The sequence below is a fragment of the Staurois parvus genome, unplaced genomic scaffold (genome assembly GCF_062004578.1).
Source record: "Staurois parvus isolate SC_StPar_1 unplaced genomic scaffold, SC_StPar_1.0 ptg000740l, whole genome shotgun sequence".
Lineage (NCBI taxonomy): Eukaryota > Metazoa > Chordata > Amphibia > Anura > Ranidae > Staurois > Staurois parvus.
The window spans coordinates 92102-103982 of NW_028318536.1; positions in this window are offsets into that span (position 1 = coordinate 92102).

Sequence of the window (11881 nt, forward strand, 5' to 3'; positions counted from 1 at the left end):
TTGGTGAACAGAAAACCTGTTGAATGTGACCCTTTCAAGCAAATGGGGAAGCTCCTCAATCACAATCGAGTACAAAACATGAAGTTGTGAAATGTATGTTCAGCAAAAATAGGGCTAAAGCAAGTGGTGAGGGGGCATCCCATTGTCTCCTCACCGCCTGTCAATCACCTCTGATAAGCGATCCGAACGTTGAGGGGAAACCTGCTGGGAAACCTTGGCTCCAGGGGCGGACTGACAACTCATGGGGCCCCCGGGCAATATGGGATCATGGGGCCCCTGTGTCCTGGCCCAAACTCAAAAAAGCCTATGAAAAAGGTACAAAGGGAATCTCATGGGGCCCCCTACTGACCCCAGGCCCTCGGGCAGTGCCCGAGTTTCCAAATGGTCAGTCCGCCCCTGCTTGGCTCCTGCCATTCATGTGGATGTTTCTGTGACATGTACCACCTACTTAAACAATGTTGGTGACCAAGTACACCCCTTCATGGAAATGACATTCATTGATGGCGGTGGCCTCTTCCAGCAGGATAATGCACTCTGCCACACTACAAAAATGGTTCAAGAATGCTTTGAGGAACACAACGAGTATGATTTGGCCTCCAAGTTTTCCAGATCTCAATCCTATTAAACATCTGTGAATCTATGAGAAAACAAGTCTGATCCATGGAGGCCCCACCTCCCAACTTACAGGACATAAAGGCCCCCACCTCCCAACTTACAGGACTTAAAGGACCTGCTACTGATGGCTTGGTGCCAGATACCACAGTATACCTCCAGAGCCTGAAAGGGTTATAGTGGGTAGTCATGATGTTATGGCTGATTGGAGCAATGGAAGGAGGTGGCCTGGTCTGATGAATTCCAGAATGGTTTGAAGAACACAACAATGAGTTTGATGTGTCGAATTGGCCTTTATATTCTCCAGTTCTAAATCCAATTGAGCATCTGTGAGACATGCTGGAAAAACAAGTCCGATCCATAGAGTCCCCACCTCCCAACTTACAGGACTTAATGGACCTGCTACTGAGGGCTTGGTGCTGGTACCACAGTGTACCTTCAGAGGTCTAGTGGAGTCCATGCCTGAATGGGTTAGAGTGGGTGGTCATGATGTTAAGGCTGGTTGATGCAATGGAAGAAGGTGGCCTGGTCTGATGAATTCCATAATAGTTTGAAGAAAAAAACAATGAGTTTGATGTGTTGACTCGGCCTCCATATTCTCCAGATCTAAATCCAATCAAGCATCTGTGAGACGTGCTGGAAAAACAAGTCCGATCCATGGAGTCCCCACCTCCCAACTTACAGGACTTAATGGACCTGCTACTGAGAGCTTGGTGCCAAATGCCACAGTGTACCTTCAGAGGTCTAGTGGAGTCCATGGCTGAATGGGTTATAGTGGGTGGTCATGATGTTATGGCTGATTGGTGCAATGGAAGAAGGTGGCCAGGTCTGACGAATTCCAAAATGGTTGGAGAGCTGTAATCAGGGATAATAGGGACAACTGGTGTATGCCTAACTTTTATTTCATCTATGGGAATAGGGGGTGTGGCGAATGTGAGTGATCTGATGTTACACAGTTACATAGTTCGTCTGGCTGAAAAAAGACAAAAGTCCATCCAGTTTGAAGTGGGTTAGGTGCACAAAAATAAACCAATAAGACCACAAGATGATGTCACCTTGGGACACAATATTGTTATTAAATTAGTGTTTAATTAGATTAAAATTGTAAAAAATACAAAAAAAAGTATATTGGGTATGATTTTTTTGAATTAACAAAATATGAGGTTTTTATACTGCTTTCTCCATCATTGTCACGTACCTGGATAGTGAGCCTGGATCAGGGGGTACCACCAGTCCTCCTGTACGGGGTCTAGGCCAGCAGGGGTCCCTGGCAGCTGGGTGAATCGGATGTGGGCAGGAAGGGTGATTGGCACGGCGGGGGAAGGAGGGCAAGTACTTGAACAGCTCCCCTGGGTTCTTCTGTTCTCCCTCCTCCTGGCTTTCAGCTGCTGCAGAGAAGGCCATACAGGGGATCATTAACTAGTAATTGCCCCCCCCAACCCTCTCATCATACGCATCAACCTCCCTGTGCACTATACAATTCCCCCTACTGCCCAGGTCCCCCTGTGTGCCCCCCACCCTCACAGTGCTGCCGGCCCCCCTCCTCTCCCTGCCTCTGGCAGCTGCAAGCACACAATAGGATCCTTCAGGATGGAGAGTGGGGGTAGGGTCTGGTAAATATTTCAACTTTGCCAGACCCTTCCTTTCCTGAATGAAACCAATGAGTCATCTGTGCCGATCATTTACTGTGTCCATTCATAAATGAAGCATAGTAAACTTTGTTTTCTTTGGGGGGCCCTGCCAGGTTGGCTGTATGGGGCCCCGTAGTTTGTAACAGCAGCCCTGCCTGATGTGAGGAGGAAGGCCTTTCATACAGCTCCAGCTCAAGGGCCACTGATAGTGGAACAACAGCCCTGGGAGCATGGAAAGGTGAGTGCCTGTGGTCAGTCCAGTCGTCTGTATGGCAGGAGTAGTCAGCAGGTAGGGGTAGCAGCTGGACAGGCCGGTGTCAGAGGAGCTGACATGGAGCTTGGGCTGGCAGCTGACTGTGGGGGCCCAGATGTGGACTTGAAGGGCCGTAGAAAGCCGGACGAGCAAGATGTGGAGTCAGGCGATGGGGGTCAGTAATAGTCGGGGAGATCACACAGACAGCGGAAGAGTCGGGTCACAAGACCAGAGGAGGATCAATCAGGCAAGAACAGGAGGCAGAAGCAGAATCGAAAGGCAAGCCGTGGTCAGGGCAGGTGGCAGACAAGTGGAGGTCAGGAAAAAGCCGGGTCAGGATCAGAGGAATGAGATAACCCACATGGAAGAAAAATATATTTTCAAAATATTCTTCCCAAATATATTGACATATATTTGAAATGCTACAATTTTGGCCGTATTCAATATATTTCAAAATATATTTCAGTAAATATATATATATACATATATACTGCATGTTGAAATGCATTTGGAGTACAAAATATATGATAAATATTTTTAAAAATACAATTCAAATATCCTGTATGTCTTTAAAAATACAAATCTACATTTTTGGAATGCATTTACAAATATATGTTAAAATGGCTTTTTGATATGTTAAAAAAATCTGACGAATATATTTAAAATATATTTTTCAAAACAAATTCTTTTAAATATATTCTTCAGATTTCTTGTAACATATAAAAATGTCATTTTTTTTACATATATTTGTAAATGCATTCCAAAAATGTAGATTTGTATTTTTAATATATATATATATATATATATATATATCTTAGATTGTAAGCTCCAAGGAGCAGGGCCCTCGATCCCCTCATGTTTTGCATTGTATTGGTATTGTTCTGTCACATGTTCTGTCCCCCTCTGTAATGTACAGCGCTGAGCCAACTATTGGCGCTTTATAAATACTGTATAATAATAATAATAATTTTATATATATATATATATATATATATATATATATATATATATATTACTAGATTAATAGGAGGGGAAAGAGAGGATGAGATTGGACAGGGGTGTGTTGGGGTGGGTATAGGGATAAAGTTTATATATATGATGTAAAAAGATTTATGAAGGTTTTGTAAGGTATCTTTTTCTTAAAAAGAAAATTCAATAAAAGATATAATGGAAAAAAAAATAAAAACACAATTCAACATGCAGTGTGTATATATATATATATTGAAGTTGTAGAAATTCAAATATATGTCAATATGTTTGGGAAGAATATTTTAAAAATATATTTCAAATATATTTTTCTTTCATATGGGTAGTGGGTTTCTAGAGGAGTTTTTTAGCTGTAAAAAAATGCTCCAACGCTACAAAACGTCGCAAAACGGCATTTTGTAATGTTTATTTTACCAAAAAAAGTTTTTATTTGTAAAAAAAACGCTAAAAATGCAAAATCAGAAAAACACAGAGATATATATATATATACTGAAATATATTTTGACAAAAGCTTTATAACATTTCAAATATATTTTTCCTCCATATGGGTGACAGCCAATGGCTCCCACTGATGTCCCAATGAGGAAGGAGAGTCCCCAGACAGCCGAGGCTCCTGTGCACATTGCTGGATCACGATGGGGCTCAGGTAAGTTTTGGGGGGGCTGCTGAATACAGAATATTTTTTTTACCTTGAGGCATAGCATGCATGAATGTAAATAAAAACCTTGAGCCTTTACAACTACTTTAAGTAATATAGTTACATAGTTAGTCTGGCTGAAAAAAGACAAAAGTCCATCCAGTTCAACCCAGGGGCGGACTGACAACTCATGGGGCCCCTGGCAATAGGGGATCATGGGGCCCATGTGTCCTTGCCCGAACTGAAAAAAGCCTATGAAAAAGGTACCAGGGGCATCTCATGGGGCCCCCTACTGACCCCAGGCCCTCTGGCAGTGCCTGAGTTTCCAAATGGTCAGTCTGCCCCTGGTTCCACCATTAAAAATAAAAGTCATAATCCTACACCCACAGTGGATCCAGAGGGAGGCAAAACCCAGCAAAGCACGATCCAATTTGCTCCTGCAGGGGAAAGAATTCCTTCCTGATCCCCTGAGAGGCAATCGGATATTCCCTGGATCAACTTTCCCTATGAATGTTATATCCAGTTCGGGGGCGGACTGACAACTCATGGGGCCCCCGGGCAATAGGGGATCATGGGGCCCCTGTGTCCTTGTCCAAACTCAAAAAAGCCTATGAAAAATGTACCAGGGGCATCTCATGGGGCCCCCTACTGACCCCGGGCTCGAATTTCCAAATGATCAGTCCGCCCCTGGTCCAGTTATATTCTGTGTATCCAAGAAAGAATCCAGGACTTTCCTATAGCAATCCACTGAGCTGGCCACACCCAACTCTGGAGGGAGTCTATTCCACATTCTCACAGCTCTTACTGTGAAGAAACCTTTCCGTGTTTGGAGATGACATTTCTTTTCCTCAAAGTTATTGCTGAAAAACATATCCATATCAGAAATGTACAAATTGTCCGAGTCTATAGGGGGGTAATCCGTTGTGAGAGGGGAAGGGGTTAAGATGCAATAAAGGATAAGGTGAAACCAGAATTTTATGGGAATTTTTTTTTCTATTATTTATATGCACTGTAATGGAGCCGGACCCAGACTGCACTAGGGTATTCCCGTTAGACTCCCACTTCCCTGTCCGAACACAGATCCCCGGACCCCACCGCTGACCATACAGGACTAGACAGCACCAGACTTGTATTAAAACTGGAAGTGGACTGCTTTATTTTAACACAGATACAAGATATATACACAGGGCAGGGCAATACACCCAGTAACAGGAAACACATCAGCAGGCCGTCCCATCAGGGGGAAGGGCTGCCGGAAACACCCCCCACCAAGCCAGTACAAACACATACATCCCATAATAGTTTGCTCCCAAGCAAGGCACACAGTAGAACAATGGGATGCAGCCACATGGCAGTGAACAATGAACACCCCACCCCACCCCAATATTAGAACATTCCACCCTGTACCCCTAACAGGCACAGGGTGACTTACACATAATAGGGATATGGGGAGCTGAGACAGGGGTCCCCCCACCCCCAAAAGTCACTCCCATCACATGCAGTGCTTTGTCAAACGAAACATCCTCAGGTTCTGGTTCATGTCTGTTGTAATATAAGACATTATAAAATGCGTTTTGAAAAAAAATGGTTAGTAGATTCTTAGAGCGCCAAACGAAGGAATGGAAATGTTAAGTTGACCCTCAAACAAGTTTTCAGGCCTTTCTATGGGGGTCCCTATAGGAAACATAGTAGAGGATTGGAATGCATGCCGTACAGAGGAACAGTCTGACATGCCGGCAATTTGTAAAGACGAGTTTGTATCATCCGATTCCCCGCTGTTCCGGATCCATAGAGGGCTTTGTGCTTCAAACTCCTCCCAGTCATCAATGTATCCATTGCTGCCGCTATTACCGCTTGTTACATCGTTCTCTTCCCCAACTGGACTGATAGCTGTCTACGCTGCCACAGATTGTACACTGCCACAGATTGTACGCTGCCACAGATTGTACACTGCCACAGAATGTACACTGCCACAGAATGTACGCTGCCACAGATTGTACGCTGCCACAGATTGTACGCTGCCACAGATTGTACACTGCCACAGAATGTACACTGCCACAGATTGTACGCTGCCACAGATTGTACACTGCCACAGAATGTACACTGCCACAGAATGTACGCTGCCACAGATTGTACGCTGCCACAGATTGTATGCTGCCACAGAATGTACACTACCACTGATTGTACGCTGCCACAGATTGTACACTACCACTGATTGTACGCTGCCACAGATTGTACGCTGCCACAGATTGTACGCTGCCACAGATTGTACGCTGCCACAGATTGTACGCTGCCATAGATTGTACGCTGCCACAGATCGTCTGCAATTCTAGATGTACTTTTCAACTCTCTTTAATTCTGCATCGTTATTAAAATAAATCCCTGGTGATCCCGCCTTGAAGGCCCTAGTTCAGGCATTATCTGTTGTAGGGTGACGGTGCTCTGTACCTGTCTCTGAATTGTGCTGCTGTACTGTCACCTCATCACGCGAGGCTTCTAATGGAGACTGCAAGTCAGTGGCGGAACTACCAGGGTCGCAAAGGTCGCACTTGCGACCAGGGCATTATGGGGGGGGGCAAGACAGCAGCTCCTCTTGAGCATTAGGGCAGCAGTTTGCTCATCTCTCTGCTCCTCCCTCCTCTTCTCCAGGGGGGTACAGTGAGGGTGCAGAATCATCACCGCCATGCTTTGGGCTGGGGGGCTCTGCATCACCATGCCTGGGGAGAAATGAAAGGGAGAAAACCATGCCATGGCTGTAATTGCCAAAACCTCTTCCACAAAGTCATGCCTCAGTGCAGCTTCTGCTATACCTAGGTGAGAGGTTAGTGCCCTGCCAGGGCCAGTGGCAGAACTATTAGGGTTGCAAAGGTGGCACTTGCGACTGGGCTCTGGTGGGGGGGCCCTAAGACAGCAGGAATGGGGCCCACTGCAGAACATGTGAAAGGGTTCTGCTGCAGGAACATAGTAAAGGGCCCCACAATAGAAGTAAAGGGTCTCAGGATCAGTAGGAACAAGAGGGAAAGGGCCCCAGGAATGATAGAAAGGGCCACGGGACCAATGGGTCAGGGGGGCCCTTCATCATTTCTTGTACCGGGACCCTGAAGGTTCTAGTTATACCTCTGCTACAAGTGGTCCTTTCGCACACATTATGGAGGTATTGTCTGCTGTTGTCACCATCAGGAAATCTGTTCTGAGAAATGCAACAAAGTCATTGCTGGAGTACATATAGTCAGGAAGTGGCTGCTGATAGGCTGGTTTTTGAGACTTGATGACACTCCCTGGGTACAGGTTTTTTTAAACTTGATGACACCCACCAGGGGGGGGGGATAAGACTCCTTGGGGGTGGGCTTTTAAAACCTGATGATAAACTCCCAGGAGGTGGATTCTAGAGACCTTTTGACACACTCCCAGGGGGTGAGTTTTTGAGACCTGAGCACACACTCCTAGGGGGCGAGTGTTTGAGACCTGATGACATGCTCCCAGGGGGTGGGTGTTTGAGAGCTGATGACATGCTCCCAGGGGGTGGGCGTTTGAGAAGAGCTGATGACATGCTCCCAGGGGGTGGGTGTTTGAGAGCTGATGACATGCTCCCAGGGGGTGGATGTTTGAGACCTGATGACATGCTCCCAGGGGGTGGGTGTTTGAGAGCTGCTGGATGACATGCTCCCAGGGGGAAGTGTTTGAGACCTGATGACACACTCCCAGGGGGTGGGTTTTTGAGACTTGATGACATGCTCTCAGGGTGTGGGTGTTTGAGACCTGATGACACGCTCCCAGGGGGTGGGTGTTTGAGACCTGATGACACGCTCCCAGGGGGTGGGTGTTTTAGACCTGATGACATGCTCCTAGGGGGTGGGTGTTTTAGACCTGATGACACACTCCTAGGGGGTGGTTGTTTGATACCTGATACCATGCTCTCAGGGGGTGGGTGTTTTAGACCTGATGACACGCTCCCAGGGGGTGGGTGTTTGAGACTTGATGACACGCTCCCAGGGGGTGGGTGTTTTAGACCTGATGACATGCTCCCAGGGGGTGGGTGTTTTAGACCTGATGACACGCTCCCAGGGGGTGGGTGTTTTAGACCTGATGACACGCTCCCAGGGGGTGGGTTTTTGAGACCTGATAACACCCTCCCGGGGGTGGGTTTTTGAGACTTGATGACACGCTCCCAGAGGGTGGATGTTTGAGACCTGATGACACACTCCCAAGGGGTGGGTTTTTGAGACCTGATGACACACTCCCAGGGGGTGGGTGTTTTAGACCTGATGACATGCTCCCAGGGAGTGGGTGTTTGAGACCTGATGACACGCTCCCAGGGGGAAGTGTTTGATACCTGATGACACGCTCCCAGGGGGTGGGTTTTTGAGACCTGATAGCATGCTCTCAGGGGGTGGGTGTTTGAGACCTGATGACATGCTCCCAGCGGGTGGGTTTTTGAGACCTGATGACATTCTCCCAGGGGTGGGTGTTTGAGACCTGATGACATTCTCCCAGGGGTGGGTTTGTGAGACCTGATGACACACTCCTGGGGGGGGGGGGTTTGAGACCTGATAACACACTCCCAGGGAGTGGGTTTTTGAGACCTGATGACACACTCCCAGGGAGTGGGTTTTTGAGACCTGATGACACACTCCCAGGGGGTGGGTTTTTGAGACCTGATGACACACTCCCAGGCGGCGAGTGTTTGAGACCTGATGACACACTCCCAGGGGGTGGGTTTTTGAGACTTGATGACATGCTCTCAGGGTGTGGGTGTTTGAGACCTGATGACACGCTCCCAGGGGGTGGGTGTTTGAGACCTGATGACACGCTCCCAGGGGGTGGGTGTTTTAGACCTGATGACATGCTCCTAGGGGGTGGGTGTTTTAGACCTGATGACACACTCCTAGGGGGTGGTTGTTTGATACCTGATACCATGCTCTCAGGGGGTGGGTGTTTTAGACCTGATGACACGCTCCCAGGGGGTGGGTGTTTGAGACTTGATGACACGCTCCCAGGGGGTGGGTGTTTTAGACCTGATGACATGCTCCCAGGGGGTGGGTGTTTTAGACCTGATGACACGCTCCCAGGGGGTGGGTGTTTTAGACCTGATGACACGCTCCCAGGGGGTGGGTTTTTGAGACCTGATAACACCCTCCCGGGGGTGGGTTTTTGAGACTTGATGACACGCTCCCAGAGGGTGGATGTTTGAGACCTGATGACACACTCCCAAGGGGTGGGTTTTTGAGACCTGATGACACACTCCCAGGGGGTGGGTGTTTTAGACCTGATGACATGCTCCCAGGGAGTGGGTGTTTGAGACCTGATGACACGCTCCCAGGGGGAAGTGTTTGATACCTGATGACACGCTCCCAGGGGGTGGGTTTTTGAGACCTGATAGCATGCTCTCAGGGGGTGGGTGTTTGAGACCTGATGACATGCTCCCAGCGGGTGGGTTTTTGAGACCTGATGACATTCTCCCAGGGGTGGGTGTTTGAGACCTGATGACATTCTCCCAGGGGTGGGTTTGTGAGACCTGATGACACACTCCTGGGGGGGGGGGGTTTGAGACCTGATAACACACTCCCAGGGAGTGGGTTTTTGAGACCTGATGACACACTCCCAGGGAGTGGGTTTTTGAGACCTGATGACACACTCCCAGGGGGTGGGTTTTTGAGACCTGATGACACACTCCCAGGCGGCGAGTGTTTGAGACCTGATGACACACTCCTAGGGGGTGGGTTTTTGAGACCTGATGACATACTCTTAGGGGGCTGGTGTTTTAGACCTGCTGACACGCTCCCAGGGGGAAAATTCAAAGTCAGCAATTACAACTCCTCTAGCTGCTGACTAAAAAGGACACTTTTTAGTGTCCAAGGATCCAGCGCCTTCCTTACCTGGGCCGGTTCTTTTCCAGTCTGTGGGTCCCTGACACTGGCATGTTTAGCACGGGAAGCCGGCTGTGCAGGTTGACAGATGGCTAAGTGCAATCTCAAGCTATACTGCTATTGTGAGTGACCCAGCCAGCATCTGGGCCCTCTGACATGTCCCAGAAGGCTGTGGTCAAAGAGAGGAGGAGGAAATTCTACTTGGACTGAATACCTTGGTATAAGTGGGAACGAACACCTTGAGCAGGTGTAACCCAAAAGAGGACCAGCTCTGGATCACAGAGTAGTGCGTCCTCAGGGGATCCGGACGTAAGTGGGAACGAATACCTTGAGCAGGTGCAACCCAAAAGAGGACCAGCTCTGGATCACAGAGTAGTGCGTCCTCAGGGGATCCGGACGTAAGTGGGAACGAATACCTTGAGCAGGTGCAACCCAAAAGAGGACCAGCTCTGGATCACAGAGTAGTGCGTCCTCAGGGGATCCGGACGTAAGTGGGAACGAATACCTTGAGCAGGTGCAACCCAAAAGAGGACCAGCTCTGGATCACAGAGTAGTGCTTCCTCAGGGGATCCGGACGTAAGTGGGAATGAATACCTTGAGCAGGTGCAACCCAAAAAAGGACAAGCTCTGGATCACAGAGTAGTGTGTCCTCAGGGGATCCGGATGTAAGTGGGAACGAATAACTTGAGCAGATGCAACCCAAAAGAGGACCAGCTCTGGATCACAGAGTAGTGCTTCCTCAGGGGATCCGGACGTAAGTGGGAATGAATACCTTGAGCAGGTGCAACCCAAAAAAGGACAAGCTCTGGATCACAGAGTAGTGTGTCCTCAGGGGATCCGGATGTAAGTGGGAACGAATACCTTGAGCAGGTGCAACCCAAAAGAGGACCAGCTCTGGATCACAGAGTAGTGCTTCTTCAGGGGATCTGGACGTAAGTGGGAATGAACACCTTGAGCAGGTGCAACCCAAAAGAGGACCAGCTCTGGATCACAGAGTAGTGCGTCCTCAGGGGATCCGGACGTAAGTGGGAACGAATACCTTGAGCAGGTGCAACCCAAAAGAGGACCAGGTCTGGATCACAGAATAGTGCTTCCTCAGGGGATCCAGATGTAAGTGGGAATGAATACCTTGAGCAGGTGCAACCCAAAAGAGGACCAGCTCTGGATCACACAGTAGTGCTTCCTCAGGGGACAGTCCTTCTGAAGAGTGTTGAGAACATTTCTTTATTTTATTTTTAATAATTCTGGTTTATTAATTAAAAGCCAGAAATACAAAGCTAGAGGTGACTTTACCACAAGGTCGCACACGACTTTTTACGGTGTCTCATCCAACCAATGTAAATTGTCTATTTCCTGGAGAATCTCTTTAACCGGAAAACGTTTTTTTTTTCTTTTGTTTATCCTCTTCAACATTCTAAAGCAAACATTTCTAATTTCCTTCAGGAATATCTAAAACTATTATTTTCCACTGCTTGCTTCTCTATGAAAATAACCGCGGCTGGATAATCAGTTTTACTACATGTAATTACTACATAAATCTTCCAGTTTTTCCAGTAATTTGACAAGTCCTCCATGTATACCCCGACAGCAGCTGCTCCAGCGATCGGCATTGTTTTCAGGTGTCTGTTGCTTCTTGTCGGCATCTATAAGGAAACCATATTGAACACTTAAAAACAATGCAAACCGCCAGTAAACACCATATGTGTCAAACCTTGGAAACTGGCACCTTCTCATCACGTTACCATGTTCCTGCAGAAATTCTATTCTGGGGGGCCGTCTATTTATACACATGTCACATATGGCTTTGTTTAGCATGAAAACATATCGCTTTAGATGATAAATAAAATAGATGATAAATAAAAAAAGGTGCAGTGTCTCTATGTGTTGTGGGGGG